The sequence below is a fragment of the Vicugna pacos genome, chromosome 12 (assembly GCF_048564905.1).
Source record: "Vicugna pacos chromosome 12, VicPac4, whole genome shotgun sequence".
Lineage (NCBI taxonomy): Eukaryota > Metazoa > Chordata > Mammalia > Artiodactyla > Camelidae > Vicugna > Vicugna pacos.
This window is the reverse complement of record NC_132998.1, coordinates 14268089-14288311: the sequence shown is the minus strand read 5'-3', so window position 1 is coordinate 14288311 and position 20223 is coordinate 14268089.

Genomic DNA, 20223 nt, shown 5'->3' with positions numbered 1-20223 from the left:
TCCGTCATCTTCCAGGTGACTAGACCAAGCTTCTTTACATGGCAGTCTCAGAGCAACGATGCAAGAAAGAGAGAAAGCAGAAGTTACAGTCCTCTTGAGGCCTTGCCTGGAAATCACAGCTTGTTCTCTGACATTCTTTTCACCAGAGTTGTTTGCGAAGTACAGCCCAGAACAGCTGCGACACAGGTTGAGCTAGGCTCAGCCTTCTGTAGGGAGGAGTGACATTTTAATCCACCACACCCACCAGAGGTCCTTTAGTCCCTCCTCCTGAGACTCTGAGTTTCATCTTCCCATGATCCTCTTTCCTCACTCATTTTTACTTGAAATTCCAGGCGCTGCAGTTTCTTACAGTAGATAAGAATAGATAAGAACCAATAAAGATCATCTGTTCTGTGCGTAATAAACTTCTCCCCAAGAGAGAAAAAGAAGCTAAATAAATTTCACTCTTAGAAGATAAGTAGAAATGTCAAGTCAGGGAAATGATAAAATATAATTTACTGTTTGGTACTACCTCCCATAAACACGACTGAGAAGCATAGCCTGGAAGATTGTAAATAGAATTCAGTTTCTTCTGTTTTCTGTTTGGAGCCTGGTATTTCTCCTAACTAATTGCATTTACATGACCTGTTTGTTAATTGTTTGGAAGCAGCTGGTCCAAAATAAATGCAGACAATGATAGTAATTTGCATATTTTTTATATTATAATTAAAGTTCTAGTTTGAGTCTTTACAATGTAGAGCAGTTATATAAGACTATATTTTGCAGAATGTGCTCATGGAAAGTAAAGAATGTTGACACACTGGATTTGTCCAATTGCCTAGAACCTTAAAGTTAACTGTACTTTTCAGCACTCCACTGTGGACAAAAAAAAAAGTAAATCATTAGAAAACATTAACCACTGACTTATTGAAGCAAAACAAATCTTTGTAGAAGCAGCACACGTTCAATTTCAATCTCCTGCAATTAGAGAGAGGCACTCAGGCCTGTAAATCTAAAAAAAAAAAAATTCAATTTTAATCAACAGAAGGACGGATGAGGCGTATTTCAAAGATTTCAGCATCAGGATGGAAGCAGAGTGTCCTCTGGCACTCAGTTAACCCAAGAAATCAATTTATCTTGATAGCTTTGACAATCCAATAATGCAAGTGAGTTGGGACTTGCTTTTATTTAAAGTAGAGCCAATGTTATTGTTATTGATAATAACAGCTACCATGTATTGAATGTTATCACGTGCTTTAGTGTATTATATAAATTATTTAATTCTCACAATACTTCTATGGATCAGCTTCCCAGGGCCTCCACAGCAAAGCACCACACACGGGGCGGCTTGAACAACAGATCATTTATTGTCTCACAGTTCTGCAGGCTAGAATTCCAAGGTCAAGATGTCCTCAGCTGCTTTTCTCTGAGGGCTGTGAGGGAAGGCGCAGTCCCAGGTCTCTCTCTTTGGCTTGTAGATGTCTGTGTTCAACCTGTGTCTTCGCATTGTCTTCTCTCCATGCGCCTGGTCCAAATTTCCTCTTCTTACGACACCAGTCATATTGGACAAGGGCCCAACCTAATGACCTTACCTTAACTTAATCATCTCTTCTGTCTCTAAATATAGTCACATTTTGGAGACCCTATTTCCAAATACATTATTAGGGGTTAGGACTCTGACATATACATTTGGAGGGGAAGACACAATTTAACCAATGACAGATCTATATTCTCCATTTTACAGCTGAGGAAATAGGCCCAGAAATGTTGCTACTTGTCCAAAGCCTCCAGTTAGCAGCAGCAGAGCCAAGACAAACCCAGGTCTGTTCAATTCCAAAGCCCAGCTATTAATCATGATACTGTATAACTGCTTTCCACAGTAGTCACAGGGATCTTTTCCCATCTGTGTCCCCACCCAATTCCAGGCTCCCACACCCCCAGGGGCTTTATTACCTTACACCAACTACTCTTTCCACACTAGGCCCTCGTTACTCCCACCCTCCTCCCCAAGGTCCAGTTGAATGTTCTAGTCAGGGCTTTCCTTCCATGAGGGTCCCTGAGTGGCTCCCCAAAATTCCCAGCCTCCACTTCCATCACCATCATCTCCCCCTTCCAAGCACAGACACCCCTGGCTTTCTTTAAACTTCACAAAGGCTCTCTAGGCCTCCTACGTCTCAACCCACTAGCCAGTAAATCAAGCCAAGACAATAAACTCAGGAGAGCATATGCGAGGTCTTCAAAGTAATATGTGTGCTCCCTGCACCCCTCTCTCTCACAACTCGCCTCCTTCCTGTGTCTTTCCCTCACACACCCCTGCCCAGAAGAACAACTTGTTCATCCCATATGCCCTCCAGGACCCAGGTAGAGTTTTATCGAATAACAGCAATACCTTACTGTGGGTATTTATCTCCGTATCTGTCCCCCACCAGACTGTGAGGTGGAAGCGGTGTCTTACTCGTCTCTGAATCCCCATTGTTTAGCATTTTTCCAAGACTTAGTGGTGTGTATTTAATCAGTGCTTGATAGATGGGTGAATGAATGAATGAATGAATGAATTCTCTACCCTACACTTCAAGATACTTTCCTCATGCAGCCAAATGATGCATAAAATGATAATATTAGATATTCTAATATGAGGTTTTGGTTTAGAATCTGTGCCTTACTTACTTCGGTTGTTGAAGCCTCAGTGTGAATGATTTCCTAAGGGGAGGTATATGGGGATGTTAGGAGAGATAATTACTGGAGGTCCCTCATAAGGAGTGAAGGAACGAGAAGACACAGAAAGATGGATCAAAAGACCGGAGGGGACTTTTCTCTTTAACAGATTTTCTGAGGAGCAGCTCTGGTTGCCATAGTAACAGCAGCAATTTGTGGTACTTCCTTCCAGCTTCCTACCTGCCTGTAAGGAGGACCTGAAAGCCACAACCTTTTAACCCAGCAGGACATTCTCCCGGCATCTCCTGAGAGTGGGAGCCAGGGTAAAACTCAGGGAGATGGCGGCCTCGGCTGAACCAGCTGGAAGAAAAGAAGCAGAGGAGGCGGGGCAGGTCCCTACACTGCTGCCAGGAGGGGAAGGCTAACGCGTGGGCACGAGTGACACAGGGACAAAGGAGGAAGCTGCCACAGTCGGCAAATACTCACAGCTGGGGCAGCAGTTCTCCGAGCTGATTATCTAGAGATCCTCTTACTTAATTGATTTTATACAACCTCCTGACTGCAAAATTGGGAGCCTTGAGCAATAAAGGCAATTTTCAAAGGATAGCTGCTTGCTCGAATGGACACCCCGCACAGAACTGTGTACTGGAGCTTCAAATGACGTATTCTTCTCAACCGAGCCAGAACATGGTATTCTAAACAAGAAATGGGAAGAATGCCAGATCTATGAATAGGAGATTGCGTGTGAGGGTGTCGCTCCAGTGTGTAATTAGTACTCTTCCTAATCAAATCAGCAGCTTTATTGTAAGATTTGCCTATTTCTGCAACAGAAATATGATTTGGAAACGCTAACAAAACAGCACCGTCTTTCTAGGCTCTTCCTTCTGCTCATTCTAAGTCTTGAGCATAAATCAAACCAACAGTTTTGTTTTTCTTTTTTTTTGCAAAGTACGAGGAAAGGAGAGAATTGGGGGTAATCATAAATTCTACTTGATCCATTTACTGATCAGTTTCACTTATTTGTTGCTCTGCAACAACCAAAAATGAAGGCATAAGAATTGTAAACACAGAAAAAAGTATGTTGGGGCTTATAAAGGTTTTCTTTTAGAGAGAATTATCTTTTCTATCAACACCAAGGGGGAAATTTATCCAAACAATTCCTAGAGTTGATCACGGTTCATTGAGGAACAAAACAGCAGAAACATGCAATTTCATGGCAACTCCCACCCAGTGCAGCCTCTCATTACAAGCAACAAGCCAAATAATTTACTTAGCAACCCTGCTGCTGGCATTTAGCCTTTGTCTTTCTCACATCTGGTGCTCCAAGTATGATGCATTTAATAAACATGCTTATAAGCTGGTAATTTATTTCTGGCACAATTTTTTGCTTCTTTTTACATCAAACCTCATTCATGGGGAGGAAACATGTTAACTGTCTCATTGTTAAGTGACCTTTCTTACTATATGGTTAAGAGACTTTACAAAACCTGCGAATGTGCACGATCTTAGAGATGAAGCCCAGTATATGTTATAGGCTGACATTTTGTACCACAACAGTCAGAAGGGAAGCATCAAGTCAAGGTGGGATGGAAGGGAGATCCACCTCAAAAGATGCCCTGAAGGCTGCCTGGAGTCAAAACACCAGTGGGAAATCACTGATGTATTTCATGCCCTCTAGATGGCAGTGTGTAGTGTTTCATGTTTCTGCTACATATTAAGATGGAAAGTCAAATAGAGCTAATTTGATTGGGTTGATGAAATTTTTATGTAAAAAAACAAGCAGATGGAGATGTTGGATAGCCACAGAGCAACCAAAGATCATTTGATACGTCTTCTAAAGCGGAGGCTCATATGACAAAATCTAAATGGATCTTTTTGGTGTAAGAATGTCATCCACGCATCCACGTGACCACTGTTGACTCCCTGAAAGGCTAGAACGTACCAGAGGTTACTTCTTTATTCCATTCATGCCAATGACACGTTTCCTTTTTAAATAAAAACTTGTGTTTTAAAAGTAAATTAATATAGATGTCAATATTAATTAACTAACAGTACAGATGATGTATAGGAAAAGCAGACTTGTGGAGGTCTGGTGCAAATGCCTGACTCTCAACTAGGACATCCATTTGTGAGCAGCACTGGTTCCCAGTGAACTTCCTAGGATGACTTAGTAGCAAATATCTCTCTGGCGGAGTCTGCACACTGTAGGGGCCATGTAAGACTGCCACGCAGGAAGAAAATATTAGAATTTAGATGTTACCACATGAAAAGAATCAAGCTTCTTTTTTTAATTTTCCCCCTTTTTTTAAGTATAGTCAGTTTACAATGTCATGTTAACTTGCAGCGTATGAAAGAAGTGAAGCTTTAATACCATTTAAATATTCCAGTTGACCCTGGCACCTTACCTGCTTGGTCAGCTTGCTAGATGTTACCTGCTGGACTCCCCACCTCCCACCCCTATCCCACCGTTGTTCTCTGGGTGTCTTTGGGGAAAAGTGGTAGTTCCCTAGGTAGAAAGTTGACATGTTTTTGTTCACTTTCACCAAATGGACACACGCTAGAATTCAGACATGCCTAATTAAATGGCTATATATGTTGTAGCATCCAGTTTCAACTACACTAACTTTCACAAGATGGAGAGGGTTAAAGAAATCTCAGTGATTAGCACAAGCAACAGAAAGAAAATGGCAGAGTCTGCACGCCTTTGATTCTTAGAACATAACAAGCTTTTTATGACCTGCATTATGAGGTAAAACAAGGATCTGATCGAATCTGACAAAAAGTCAATCTCCAAATTTAAAATTAATACAAAGACTATTTAAAATATGGATTACCCTCGACTCTTGTTAATTTTGAAACTTGCCTTGAGTTTTTATTGTGCCTTTGATATTAGCTAATGGAAACATGAAGCCATCAGGAGTAGCAAGGCATTTTTAAAAGGCAGGAGCCAGAACATTTGTTATCATAATGGAGTGATATTGTTCTATTAACGAATGAAATAAGAAAAAAAATCACATCTTATCCATCCTTTTAAATTGCCATTTTATGTATGCATTATAATATAGGCAATATATAATATATAATAGCTCATGTATAGAATATAATAGCTCATGTATAGAATTTATAAATAAATCTACATGGATTGGGAGAGCATGCTGACTCACTTTTTCACTAATGAGACAGGTAATTAAAAGAATTGGGATGCCACTGCTTTAAATAAATTTTTAAAATTAGCTGGTTGAGTGGAATTATTAAATTTAGAATCCCTACTTTTGGAGAACAGCCACATAAGAATTATTTTAATTGTAAAATAGTTGACCTAAGACTAGTTCTTCTGTTAGTGGTCTGATCACAGGATGCATCACCCAGAGGCCACTTCCAGGTTGTGACATTAACATTAGTGTAGAGGGAGGGAGAAACGCATTCAACTGTTTTCTGTGGCCAATGGACAGGCATCTAAATTAACCAAAACCAGTTCCAAATATTCAACTTCTACCAAAAAGGGGTGCAGAACACAGTCCTGCTTTAATGCCACTGGACATTGTTGGCTGAATCATCAAATGATAAGTCAGAAGCACCTAAGTGAACATAAACATGAATGGTAAAGGAAATGTTGTATTATATGATATATTGCATGTATCATGTTGTATATATATTATTCAGCCATGAGAAAGAAGGAAATCCTGTCATTCGTGACAATGTGAAATGGAGCTTGAAGATACCAAGCTAAGTGAGATAAACCAGACAGAAAAAGACAAATACGATGTAATATCACTTATATGCGGAATCTAAACAAACCAGAACTCATAAAAACAGGGAGTAGAATGGTGGTTGCCAGGGACTAGGGCATGTGGGGAACAGAGAAAAACTGTTTAATGGTACAAACTTGCAACTGAGGCTCCAAATCAGCAAAAGATCATGTCCCTCAAAACAATCTGCCTGCCTTACCCGTTTCCTCATTCATTCATTTATTCATTCATTCTGAAAATATTTATTGAGTGCCCACTGTGTGCCAGGCAGTGTTCTGGGAGCCAGAGTGAACGAAAGAGACACAAGTTCAGACACCAACAAAAAACATAATAAGTAAGTACAGAGTTGGAGAATGAAAAGTACCACCAGTACGATGGAGGAGGGAAATATAAAAGAAGGAAAGAGAGTTGGGGGGTGGGGGATGTCATTTTTAATAAAGTAGCCAAAGAAGGCCTTGCTGAGGAGGACACATCTGAGCAAATTCTTGAGGAGGTGAGAAAGAGCAATGTGATGTTTAAGGGGAGAACACTCCAGGGCAAAGCCCCCAGGTAGGCGTGTGCTTGATGGGACTGAGAAGAACTCACCAGGAGGGAGGGAAGGAGGCCACAAGGGAGCGGGGCGGGAGGGAGGCAGATGGTGTAGGGCCTTGTTAACTCCTCAAGCGTTCATTCGAGGTGAGATGGGAAGCTCCTGGAGGGACTCAAAGAGGAGTGAGTTGATCTGATGTAACATTTCACATTTAACTGCGTTGCGTCCAGAGCTGGAGGACCAGTTGGGAGGAGACCACGTGAATCTGGAGTGCGTAGAAAAGACACGATGGTGACTTGGACCAGAATGAGAACAGTGGTAGGGGTGAGAAGTGGTCAGATTCTGCATGTGTATACTTTTTAAGGAACAAACAACCCGGCTGATAAAAGAAGTCAAGCAAGACCCCAAAGTTCTGAGCCTGACCTGGAGGGATGGAGCCGCCCTTACCTGACTGGGAGGGCAGTGGGAAGAGGAGGCTGGGGGTGGACGGGATCAGGAGTCTGGTTTCTGACGTGTTACGTTTGTGGTGCCTACTAGTCCCTGGAAGTAGGTGCTAGCAGGGCAGGTAATACATGAGTCAGGAATTCAGGAGAGAAGTCTAGGCAGGGGATGTAAATTTAGGAATGTCAGCAGGTTGATGACCTCAAACACAAGAGACAAATGAGGTCACCAGTCAGTGTAGATGGAAAATAAAAAAGGGCCAATAGCTGAGCTGTGGAACACCCCAGCGTATAAGATGCTGTACAAGCAAGGAGAAGCCTGCAAAGGAGACTGAAATGGGGAGAGAGCGAAATCAGGAGGGCGCGGTGCCCAGAATGCAAGCCAGGAAGTGGTTCACAGAGGAGGGGAGAGCTGTGGCAAAGCCAGGGGACACTTCTCAGTGGCGTTAACACTGCAAAGGTTGTGGTGGTCTTGGCAGCAAGAGCCGTTTCAGTGAAGCAGGGGAAGCAAAAGCCTGATTCGGGCAAGTTCAAGAAAGAAGGAGGAGAATCGAGACCAGAGTACAAAGAACACCCTCAGGTGCTTTGGTGACAATGGGAGGAGGGACAGTCGCCTTTTCACTTGTTTGGGTTTGTTTTTCAAGACAGGAGTAACAACAACCTGTTTGCATGCAGAAATGTTCCAGTAGAGAGTCAAGATGATAAGGTAGGAGGCAGGGAAGAATTGCCTGATTGGTGTCCTTAAAGAGATGACAGGAGATGGGACCCTAATCATACTAATAATGAAAATAATAATACCAACTAACATTTAATGAGTGCTTACTATGCACCCAGCACTGTTCTGAACACTCGACAATCACTATCTCATATAATTCTCACAGTAACCCTGTGAAATGGGAAGAGTTACCAGTGAGGAAACAAAGGCTCACAAAGCCCCTGAGTTTGCCCAAGGTCATGGACCAGGTGGAAGGACCCAGATGCTCTGAATTGAGAGTCCAGGCCCCTAGCCCAACACCCACTGGGAGGAGCCGCTCCATCGTCAGGAAGCAGGCTCCCGCAGGACTAGCTCCCGCAGGAACCAGCCGGCTGCCCACCTCTAGCTTTCCCGCCCCGGTGGAGGTGGAATCAGGGTGGAGACTGGAGCTGAGGGCTCAGGGACCAGACGCAACTTGTTACAAGGAAAAGGAGGATGGTGGCGGGGCATTTGGTGAACAGCAAAAAAGACCTCAGAGAAGATTCAAAGAGAAGAGGAGGATCTCATGGAGGAGCAGCTGGAGGGGATCAGGAAGGCAAAGGCGGGCGGGAATGACAAGCCTCTGAAAGCCAGCACTGCCTGATTTCTATGGGTTCGTGGTCACTTAAGAATGAGCCTGCAGCTCTGCAAAACTGTGAATACTACAGGGGCACAAATTATGTTCAGTGGGATTTTAGAGCTGCACGCTGCACTGTGCCTGGCATATACTGGTGCCGACTGTGATGGAGCACTAGAAATATCAGAGCAAAGACTGCATGATGTAAAGGGTAAAGGGTCTGCAGGGGAGGGGAGGGGCAGACTAGATGGTACTGTGATCTACCAATGTAAAGGTCCATGGTCATGATTTGTAATTCTTAAAAACTGGCAGTAGAATACAGCACGTTTTACATCAGTAAGAAACTGATTGAATACATTCTGCTCTACCCACTGGAGCACCACACAAGGAAGGAGGTACGACTATATTAATGACATGGAAAGAAGCCCATGATCTATTTCTCCCTGAAAACTCAAATTACAGAAGATCATTTCCATATAGACAATTTAATTTTAATTTTTAAAAGTACATTCTATGTGTTTAGGGGGACAGAGGAGTTTTACACGTGCCCAGGGAAATCCAGACGGCTGCAGACCCAGGCTGTGGTGATGAGCTCTAGGAAGTAAGGTTGAAGGTGGCCCAGAAGTAATGGGATTTCACTTTTATATCCTTCTATACACATTCATGCTGTTTGAATTTCTTACAAGTATGTTGCATTATAAAAATACATAATCAGTCACCCACGTGTGGGTTTCCACCAGCGTGTGGTAACTTTCCACTAACCAACATGTGAATAGCCTGTTTCTTACCGAGGGGAGCTTGCTGGGTGTGGAGCAGGAACAAGAGCCCTGTCGGAAAGTCAAGAGACCAGGTCTCGCCCCTCCTCTGCCCCAGCCAGCTGTGTGCCCTGAGGCAAGCTGCTTCATCTTTGGGACCTCTATCAGAAGGATGGAACCAAATTTTCTCTCAGCTCCTTCCCAAGCTCAAAATTCCTAATAAGGAAATAAAACTTCATATAAGTGTCCATTTAAAAAGCTGGTTCAGGGAGGTGGGTAAAGCTCGAATGGTAGAGTGCATGCTTAGCATGCGGGAGGGCCTGGGTTCGATCCCCAGTACCCCCTCTAAAAATCAATCAATCAATCAACTACCTCCTCCCTTTAAAAAAAAAAAACAAAAAGCTGATTCAGCTGCAACTTCCTGAATATATTTCCTCAGTGAATCAAACAGTTCAACATTTTGAAGAAAAAAGAATTCAGTGGGAAATTTAAAAAAATCTTTTGGACTGTTAGACGCCCAGCGCTGATTTTCCAATAAACAACCATGCTCCTTTGCTCATGAGACTGAACTTTTCTCAGTTTTCTGATGCTGTTTGTGGTTTGCCCAAAGTTACCAAGAACTGCAAATTGCTTTTCCCCACAGCCTCCTGCTCCATGCATATTTATAAATTTTGACGAAAAGTAATACAGAGTTACAGAAGGATTTGCTCTGGGGGAAATTTAACCAGCCAGTAAGCCAGACGAACTTCACGACAAAATAAGAGTTAGGAAGGGGGACAAAATGATTTATTTTGAACCTAACTGAACATTTAAATATTAGAGTGAATAATATATCAACACCATGAGATTTCATGTAAACTCAAGAAACCAGGAAATTGGTTAAATTTCAGTATTCTTTTAATGATAAATAAATTTCATTTCAAGCTAGTCTACCAGATAGTGTTTAGCAGTCAGAGGGAGCATAACTAATAAATTAGCCTGCTTAAATACCTTTTTTAAAAAATGTTTTGACTATCATGTGAAGAAATAGGATCCAGAGCATAGATACATTAAATCATCAAGTGTAACATTAGCACGGAGTTTCCATGAAGCTCCATAAAGACAGTGTGTGCAGCTCATGAAAGAAGCTTTGTGGATATTGGGACAGTCGGGCTGGGAAAGCACAGCCACTCCGGTCAAAACTACCCTTGTTTCAGAGAAGCCCTGTTTTGATGGCCCCACTGGAAATGTCTAGTTGAAGGCTGAACTTCATGCTCCCTGGCAGTTCTGGGCCTTGGAATATAAGAAGCCAAAATTTAAACTCATCTCCACTCCTTACTAGGGCAACCCTTGTGACCTCTATCAACCTCAGTTCCTGCGTCTGTAAAATGGGGATAGAACCTAGCAGCACAGAAACATGGTCATCCACAGTGAGAGAATAGAGGTAAAATGACCTACGACTGGGGCTCTGGACAGAGTAAGCTCACTCAGTAAACATTAGTCTCCTTCCTTTCAAGCAAAGATTCTATTTCCAAAGCCACTGGGTACCAGGGTAAACACAGGGACTATTTTACATGCCCAGTCAAGACGATTTTCTTGAGGCAAAATTGACCACCTAAGTTGCTGAAGACGCTCTCTAAAGCCACTTTCCTATTTGTAAAATTGGAATAATGTCTCCTTGCCAGCCCACTGAATAAGGGTGTCATAAAGATAGATTTTCTATTTCTGTAAGTAATGAAGTATTCACACAAGTGTGAGCAGTAACAGCGTCACCCCTATGCCCCTCCCATGAAACAGCAGGTACCACTTAAACTCTTAAGATGAGAAAGAGCCTTGTGGAACATGTAACCTCTCTCCTAGGTTTTGCCTTTAGAAAACGGAATCCAGAGAGGTAAAGCGACCTGTTCAAGGTCACACAGCTTGTTAGGGATAGAGCTCAGTCTCCTGAATCTCCGAAAAGGGCAGATACCACAGGACCTCAGCCAGGAAGGTGAGTCATTCCTAATAAACCCTATGGATTCCAGTCTCCTCAGAGTCTAATTCTTGACAACCCAGCCTGTGACACATGGCCACACCCAGCTACTCAACTGACTAAAAAACGTAACATTTTAGCTTGTGCCCATGAATATTCCAAAGTATCTCCATAATAGGCTTTGCACTGTATCTGATACTTAAGAGGAATTGAAAATATTTATTGAATGAAAGAATAAGAGAGTGATTGGATGGATGAAGGAATAACAGGAATCCCCAGGGAAAGGACAAGAACCCAATGAAATGTATTGGTTATACACATACTGGGTCATAAGGGCCTATACATAAACACTTCAGGTACCAGTAATCAGAAAGGTACAAATAGGTTTAAGACACTCATTTCACTTGAAGAAAGAGAAGGACAGTTTCACAGTGACTTTGCCATATTTGTAAGAAAGGGGAAGAAATTCTTGTGCCACATTTTCAGTGAGAAATGCTAGTACATCACACAGCTAGTTGAGAAGGGTGATTCTTTGTGTTGTTTGTTTTCTCTCTTGTTTTTGCCAAAGCAAAGAGCGCTTGGGAAAGAAGTCTGCAGTCTTGTGGGAACCTTAATTCCCTGGGACAGAAGGGAGATCCAAAGCCTTGTACTTCTCAATATATTTGATGTACCAAGGAAGTTTACAATGAAAAAGGAAGAAATTCATCCATAAAATGTATTTTCCAAAGAGAAAAGTAGACATACTTTTCTCAAGGGAATATGAAGTTGTCAGACTCAATCGTAAATGGTCTGTGGATGAAATACACCTGAGCAGGGAGGGAGATGGGACGAGAACTGGGGGTGAGCAGTCACAGAACAGTGCTAAGGCCACAGGGGCAGCTCCTGGGGGCCTGGGGGGAGGAGTCTGAGGAGCCCACAGCGGCCAGCGGCCAGCGCCCACGATGCTGTCGAGGAAGGGGACTGAGTCCCTGGAACTGTCATGGCCTTCTGGGGGTCACGGCTGGTGCCAGCACTGTAGGCCAATGGGCAAAGAAGACATTCAGCAGAGACGAGGGTCCTCAGAACAGCCTGAGTCTGTCTAGTTCTTGGGCACATATCTTGCATTCGAATGAGGGCCGAGAAGAGAAACAGAATGAAGGTAGTATTCAACCTGAGAACAGAGCCAAATGGCTTTTTGATACAGTAGGCTGTCAGTGGAAATAATCAATAAACAATCTTTAATAGGAATAGAAAAGAGTTTTATTTGAGCCCAACTGAAGACCACAGCCTGGAAGATAGCCTCTCAGGTCACTCTGGGGAACTGCTCCAGAGAAGCATGGTTTTCAGCACAGTTTAATGTCTTGTCAGAACAAAGAACATCAAACAAGTCAGGGATACATCCTTTCATGGCTTCAAAAAAAAAAAAATATGATCAGCACATACACAACGAGTCAGTACGGCCCTGGCACCTGGGGAGGGAGTCTGGTCGCTGAAGGAGGACCAGCACTGGCGTCCCAGGAAGGGAGATATTTAATCTTTATTTTTAACATGGACATTCTCTACTTCTGATCATTGCGCCCTTTTCACTAATGATTAAAGCAGATGTACAATGTATGTTTGATAAACCACAAACAGGCCATTCTAGTTAGCATAAAATTCAAGTTTACTCATGTATAAGCCAGAATGACTTCCCCCTACCTCAATATGTGAACATTCCTTCTAACAAGGCCCTTCAAGAAACTTCCAAAAAGAAACAAGCCAGTGCACCTGCTGCGAGGAGCCCACTTCCTAGGACCTCAAGGGCCCAGGAAGATCACACTCAGAAACCCCGGAGCCAGAGCTAAAATAAACCCTTTTACTGACATTCAGTTTCAATTTGACTGTTTTTATTTAAAGTCCAGCCCAAGATGGACAACATGATACACTTTAATTTTTCTCCCAGAAAGCAAAGGCTTTGCACAAGGGAAAAAGAGAGAGAGAGAGAGAGAGAGAGAAAAGAAAGCCAAATGTGGCTATCATTCCTCATTAAAAGAAGTGTCAAGCTCTAAACCCTGAGGAAGATGCTGAGAGGCAATAGCTGGGAGACATTCATGGACTAGAGAAAGAAAGTGAGAGATAGAAAGAGAAGTGATACAGTGGTGTTTCCCCATCTCTCTCTGCTATTTTCCAGGTGTTACTGAGGGGAGCTGGGCTCTAGCAGGAGTTTCCATCATAGGCCAGAAGCTACAATCTGTCATCCTCCAGCCCCAGCTGCTCCCTTGGAGAGACCAGTCTGCACCTCACTCAACACCAGGATGGATGAGGTGGGGGAACCCTCAGCATAGCAGAGACCACCAGCCAGGGAGCGGGGACGCAGACGCAAGGGCTTCAGTACCGCTCCAGACTTGTCACCACGAACAAAAACAAAAATGAATTATCTCACCTAATCCTCCCAACAGCCCAATAGAAAACCCTATCTTAATGCCCATTTTTCATGAGAGGAAATTAAGGTTTAGAGAGATTCAATAACTTGAAAGAGATTTAAAACTATCAAATGAGGATCCAGCATGCAATCAATATATCTCCTGTCTTTGAAGGGAAGGGAGAGGTATGGAAATGGCAAAAGTGCATGCTTTAAAAAAAAAAAACCTTAGAGGGAGGAGGGTAGAGCTCAGTGGTAGAGTGCGTGCTTAGCATGCACAAGGTCCTGGGTTCAATCCCCAGGACCTCCCTTAAAATAAGTAGGTAGATGAATATATAACCTAATTACCTCCCTACTGCCGCAAAAATATTTAATTTAATTTAATTTAAAAAGTGAAAAAACCCTTATGTCTCCTACATTTTCTAGTTGCTCACGATGAGGCATCTGCGTTGGAAAGAATGCATGAGATGACAGATATAAGGACAAGGGGCCCGCAGTGAGCACCAGGGCAATGGTTAAGTATCACCATTAGTCCTCAAAGCATCCCTGGGAGAAAGTGGTGTCTCCCTCCACTTACCCACCAGGAGACTGAGGCTGTGCCACGTGGAGATGGGCTGGAGGCCATCCAAGTAGGAAACAGAGTAGTGGGAAGGGGAGCCCAATTCCCACCTGGTCTGGAACCCTTTCCCCCCCAGCTCAGCTCCTCCCCAACCCTCCCCACACTCCAGGGGTGTGCCCCAAGCTGCAGTGTTTGCTTCTTATTTTATTTAGTGCACATAGACTGGTGCAGATGGTATATTATTGTGCATTAAAAATCACTTGTATTAGAGCTTTGAGACTTCCAAATGAAATGCATGTATCTTTACTTTTCAATCCCTGTGTTGCTACCAAGATTTGGGCATTCTGAGAACAGGAAGGCAGGGAACACATCGTCCATTTTTATACTATTTCAGCTCTGGGTCTGAAAGATCTAAATTAAAAGAGGAAAAAAAATCCTATAAAATGGGAAGAAGATTAAAATTCTCTGAGTGTTAGGGAAAAAAAGGAGAAAAGCTTATTTTTCATTTTGATTCAACTACCCCAAGTAACAAGCAATGCCTCAGGTCACCTTTTAACATCACTGTAACATAATGACTCTGTAGACAGTCCCTGGAGACCTGTCTTTACTCATTTGAAGCTGGCTCTGAGGTTATTTTAAATAATGTTTTAATTTCCTCATCCCACCATGATAGAACTATGTGTTTGCATCTGAAGATCCTTTATGATATTATGTTCTCAAAATTAGCTGTGAATCAGGAATGAGTCTGCCCCAGAGCTACTCCACTGACTTGATATTATAAAGTGAAAATCGTATGTCTAATAATGTATATCTGAGTTGTACTGTTTTGTGAAAATTTGAGACGACAAACCTTTGGAACCAAAGGAAAAACGTAAAACCTCACTTTTGAAGGGGAGAGTGATACCTAAGGACAAGGTTCTGAACTTTGTCTTTGATCCTTAATAGCATTCTGAAACATACTATGAGGGGGGGAAGGAGAGGCTTTGTGCCTTCGGGGACCTGGAAGACTCCTGGTTCCTGTGGCGGGTGGGAGCGTACTGCCTAACAATGCATTAAACTGTCCACCTGTTTTATGCAGTTTTCTGGGTTTGTGTTATAGTTAACGATCTTAAAGAGACCAGCTATGGACAGCTCGATGGGTATCTGTTTTGTGCACTGCTGAACCTTCAGTACCTAGAAAAGTGCTTGGTCCACACAGGAAGGACCTGATAAATATTTGTTAAAGAAGATTATGCATATGAAAAAGACATTCATTCATGCAGTCCTTCACTGAGATGGGATACTTGAAAAAATGCAAATACCAACTAAGTTGCTCGTTCAAGTAGGTCTGGGTTGGGACCTAGAAATCAGAATTATTTTTAACTTTTTAATTATGAATATTTTCAAACATAAAGAAAAGTGGAAAATAGTGTAATTATCACCCATATAGACCCATTTCCTAAACTAATAGTTGTTAGCATTTTTACTGTGTTTGCCTCATCAATCTTTTTGTTATTTTAAATAAATTATATAGACACCATGAAAATACAAACATTTTCCCTTTTGAAGTCAGTACCATTAAATAGTTAACAAAGTTAATTATAACTTTTTATCGCTATCTAATACCTGATTCATATTCAAATTGTGTCAGTTGCTCCAAAAATGTGTGCTACTCCCAGTTGAGTCCTACTAGGGTCCAATCCACTTTACTTTTGGTTGTTATATCTCTTAAATCACTTATAACCCAGAACAATGTGCCCCTCATCCCCTCATTTCTTTGGCCAGGCCAACTGCCCCTCAGAAGGACCTACTTTCTGAATTTATGCAGCTGCTGAATTTATAGTGTCATTTAACTTATTCCAGTCACCCACGTATTTCATGTAAACTGGAGTTTGGATCTAGAGGCTCGATTACATTCTTGTTAAACATTTCAGGCAAGATACTATTGCTGATGCTGAATAACACTGCAATACATTATAAAGTACCTAATGTTTAATTGAGCCATTATCAGTAAGCCAGAGACAGCTGTATACTTCCATTGTAAAGTTCTATTTTTCTTTTTAAACCAACAGATCATCTGTGGAGTAACACTTCAGCAGCACTGGAGCATCCAATTTTCCATATATATATATATATATATATATATATATATATATATATATATATACACATACATATAAAATGGCTTTATCATCCACTGATGATCCTTGTCTCAATCAATTACTTCATTAGGGGTTGCAATATGGTGGTTTTTCTATTTCTATTATTCATTCTGCATTTGTTATCTGACAATATTTATGAATGAGAGAGAGAATGATCAAGAGGGAGAAAGAGATCTATCTTCTTCTGAAAATGCAAGACAAATAATTATTTGAATTATTATTTTTCAGAGTAAGGGGTAGATGATGAATGGTATTTTGTTTTGTCTTTGGTTTTCTTTTTTCTGAGTGTCTTTTTATAGACTTACAGATTTGCATGTATTCAGTGTTTTATTTCATTACAGTCATTCTTTTTGAAGCTTAAATTGTCCGATATTTGGCCAATACGAGCCCCTTCAAACTGGCTCTTTTCCTGGGACAGCAAGGTGATGGCTTCCCGCGGTGGTTCCACCTGATGTAAGCATCGAGGCACAGGCGGAGTGGGGAGAGCACCTGCACGGGGCAGGAGGACAGATGCAGTGCTGGGAGACTGGTTACACCAGGGGGACTGAGCAAATACATGACTATATTAAGAAAAGTGGGAGACGAGTTTCTCAGTGTCAGAGAATGGAGTTACACATAATAAGGAGAAAATTAGAATACTTCTATGATATTAGACAGGAATCGGAGATATCAGGGTGAACTCAGTTTTGAAATACAGACATAGAAGCAAACTCATACACACACAAACACACACGTAACCCAACCTGTCCACTGAGAGAGCCTGAGAGCAGTGACACCCCAGCAGGTATAGAATAGAATAGAATACGTTTTAGTTTTTAAATACCATTCTCCACTGAAAGGAACCAGGGATCTTTGGAGAAGCGGCTGACTCCAGGGCTGGGGCAGGGAAAGTCCAACGTTAGAACATCTTGTGCCAGACAGCAAGGAAGTACACCGAGAATAATGAAACGATCTCAAAAGGACACAGAAGCCAGTTTGCAGAGGCTCCCACTCATCCAGTCTGGGACAGTTTGAGCCTCAAAGTAAGTAATGATACAACAAATTATAATTCATGAATAAAGTAGGAAATCATATTAATTAGCTAATCAAAAGTTTGTTAAGAAAGAAGGTATTTACACAGTTTCAAAGTCCCTTCCCACAGATATATGAATTACAAAGGAAAAGAGTAGCTACAGTGGACCACCTTACTCAGTCACCATCACCAGTAATGGGACAACTCTAAATTATGCACCATTTGATAAGAGGCAATAGGAACACACATCATTTCTGTGATATTCCTGCCAAAAGTGCACAGCCTGGATCTAATCATGAGGAATCATCAGACAAACCCAAATCGTGGGATATTCTTCAACATGACTGACCTGCAGTATTCAAAATCTTTAAAAAGTTATGAAGTGAAGGAAGGAAAGAAGAAGTGTCCCAGACTTTAGGAGACTAAAGAAACCTGACGTTGGATGCACATGTGATTCTCAGCGGGATCCTTTTGCTCTAAAGGACATCGAGAGACACGTGGTAAAACTTGGAAGGGTCTGGGATTCGACAGTGGTCATGTTTCCACGCAAATGCCCTGATTTGATGAGTGTACCGTGTTTCAACGAAATGCACACTGAACTTTTGTGGGGGGGCGGGGTGAACTTTTGCTGGGGATGGAGAGTGGAGAGAGCACCATTTCAGCAACTTGCTCAAAAGGATTGTAAAAAAAAAAAAAAAAGCTGTTTGCACCAGACTTGCAACTTTTCTTTACCTTTGAGATTATTTTAGAGAAGTGTTTCAAAAATTTTAGATAGGTTACCATTTGTATTCATTTCTGATTTAAATTTCCAGTGGTTTAGGGGAGCAAATTTAGCAAAAAAAATATGCATTTCTAGGAGCAGAATTGCTGGGTCAAAGAATAAATGCTTCTTTAATTTATATCCTATAATGCATTGCCACATCCCGCTGCAGAGTACCAGCTGGCACTCCCACCACCAACGTACAAAAGGACCTGTTCCCCCTATAGCCTCGCAAGCAGAATGGATCTTGGATTTTTGTCAAATCTGACAAGTGATTTCCATTAAATTTTTTGTGAGTGTGGTTGAGAGTTGTTCCATGTTTTAAGGTCACAGAAATCCTGTTAAGCCCCACAGGTGAATCTGATGGGTGCCAGGTTTAGAAATGGCTTCGTTGTCCTCTGTGGTTTGTGTAGCTAAGAGGAAGCACTGAACTAGTAAATATTGTTTACGTTTATTGGTTTTCACAGGAGTTTAGACAGACAAGGGAAGATAAGTTTAATCAACTCAAATCTCATCTCTGCTATGAAACAAACCTCCCCCAGCTTCACTGAGCTGGTCTTAGCACAGTTCCTCCTAGTGTTTTTTGTACATACATCTATTAGCGCTTATCTTTCTGTATTAAATGTATTTGTTTAAATGGCTGTTCCCCCTGGGGTTTTGAGTTTGGAAGATAAAACACTCTGTCTTATTCGTCTTTAGATCTTTAGAATCAAGCCAATTTTCTGGCACATGGTAGATACCCAAGAAGTGTGAGTCCGCAGACATAGAAAACAAACTTTTGGTTACCAGGGGGAAAAGGGGGTAGGGAGGGATAAATTGGGAGTTTAGGATTTGTAGATACTAACTACTGTATAGAAAATAGACAAACAGCAAGGTCCTACTCTATAGCACAGGGAACTTGTAATGGTCTATAATGAAAAAGAATATGAAAGGGAATATATATATATATATATGTGTGTATAAATAAATCACTATGTTGTACACCAGAAATTAGCATAGCATTGTTAATCAACTATACTTCAATTTAAAAAAAGAGAAGTGTGAGTTTGAATAAATGAATAAACGAAATAAGATAAATAAATTCCAGGGATGTGATATGTAACATGGTTAACATAATCAACACTGCTGTATGTTAGATATGAAAGTGGTTAAGAGAGTAAATCCTAACAGTTCTCATCACAAGGAAAAAAATGTTTTTCCTTTTACTTTGTATCTATGAAGTGATGGCTGCTCATTAAATTTATTGTGGTAATCATTTCATGATGTGTATAAGCCAGATCATTATGCTGTACACCTTAAAACTTATACAATTCTGTATGTCAATTATATATCAATAAAAACTGAAAGAAGAAAAGAATAAAACATTAAAATCATCTGAAAAAAATCAATAAGCACTTGATAAGTAACACTGGTTTTAAATTAACACTCAAATCCAACATGCCGCTTCTCTGTAAATACACACAGCAGAAAGGAAATGATTTTTCTCTCTTGGACACCTTGAACTTTAACGGACTGTTTACTTCTGGCTTCTGACCTCTGCCTAGCTTTGGTCGGCTTCACTAAGAAAACAAGCCGGTCTCCAGACTTCCTGCCCCCTTTCCTCCACCAGGAGGTAGGGGAGGAGCCCAGCTCCTTCCAGGGACACCCAGGGCCGCGCCAAGGAAAGACTCCACAGCCCGCAGCCCTGCTTCGGCAGCACATCTGTCACATCTCCAGGACACCTGGAGTGAGCAGAGTTGCCATGAGATCCTCTCAGACGCCTTTCCGTCTTCCCTCCACGCTCTAACAAGTTACACTTCTGACAACTCCTTCATCTTTGAAGTTTTCATCACATTCAGGTTACAGCCCAATCATTTCAGCCCAGAAGGTGATAAGCATAATGTTCTACCTTGACTACTGTGGTTCCATTTTTCTCCCTGAGGGGAGAGGTTTTTAAACATAAAACAGTTGCTACCAATAATACATCTTAGGAAAGAAACTAAACTCTCCTTTTAACAGTCTCC